The sequence below is a fragment of the Atta cephalotes genome (genome assembly GCF_000143395.1).
Source record: "Atta cephalotes unplaced genomic scaffold scaffold00013, whole genome shotgun sequence".
NCBI lineage: Eukaryota > Metazoa > Arthropoda > Insecta > Hymenoptera > Formicidae > Atta > Atta cephalotes.
Window position 1 is genome coordinate 736,252 of NW_012130077.1, and position 1,091 is coordinate 737,342.

Genomic DNA, 1,091 nt, shown 5'->3' on the forward strand with positions numbered 1-1,091 from the left:
AAAGAGAAGATTTATGTTCATCATTAGCTTATTTCATCATAGCTTAGTTCATCAAGCTTATTAATAAATAACGTTTTGCTATTACAACAATGTCAAAATTACCTTGAATGATTCTGATTTGTAAAATATTATTAATAATTCGTATATACAATAAAATAATACATGATACAAATTTGTGATAAAAAAACATTAAAAATATATAATTAAAAAATAAAAATCGTGTAAAGAGAGGACGAAGACCTTACCATTTACTAAAGACGTACCAACCATCGGCCTCCGTGGCGCAATCGGCTAGCGCGTTCGGCTGTTAACCGAAAGGTTGGTGGTTCGAGCCCACCCGGGGGCGTTATATTTTGCATACAAGTTCTATATATGAATGTCATTTTATCACATACAAATAATAACGACTAAAAGCGAATTCTGAAAATTTTCCAAAAATTCAATTTATAAAAAATTTTTATTTAATAAAAATCTAACTTGTTATTTAAATTAAATTTTGTTATTATAGATTAATTAAAATTTAAAAAAGTTCATAACAAAATCACTTTACACAAATCATACTCACAATTCATATAATATTTAAATAATTCGGAACTCGGTTTGACCATAGTTGATATATTATATCCATTTACATTACTCGATTTATTTATATATCATTGATATGCTATTTAATAAAAAATAATAATGTAATTAAATCTTAACCGTTATTTGCAAATATAAACATTATGTTTTGCAATCATATATTATCTTTTTATATCTTTCATATTATATAATATAAATGATAGCTTCCATCAGCACAGATTGTGATACGTATAGTGCACAAAAAATATAGTGTCATAAGAATTACAATTCAATTATTTTAAAACTGAAGTGTCGAATATGTCGCAATTTCCTTAGTAATCTGATAAATTGTAGAAAACTCACCTCTCTTCAACGGCGCCGTGGCTTAGTTGGTTAAAGCGCCTGTCTAGTAAACAGGAGATCGAGGGTTCGAATCCCTCCGGGGCCTAGAAGCGAAAAATTATAACTTGCTTCATTTTTTTTCTTTTAATCTTATATATATATATATATATATATATATAGTATATATA

General features: G+C 26.9%; 2 non-coding genes across 2 annotated transcripts; both read left to right on the plus strand.

The window, feature by feature from the left end:
* Window positions 1–272: 272 nt before the first annotated feature.
* Trnan-guu lies at window positions 273–346 on the plus strand. The gene has a single exon. It is a non-coding gene; the product is annotated as a tRNA-Asn (tRNA).
* Window positions 347–935: 589 nt separating this feature from the next.
* Trnat-agu lies at window positions 936–1,009 on the plus strand. The gene has a single exon. It is a non-coding gene; the product is annotated as a tRNA-Thr (tRNA).
* Window positions 1,010–1,091: the final 82 nt, after the last annotated feature.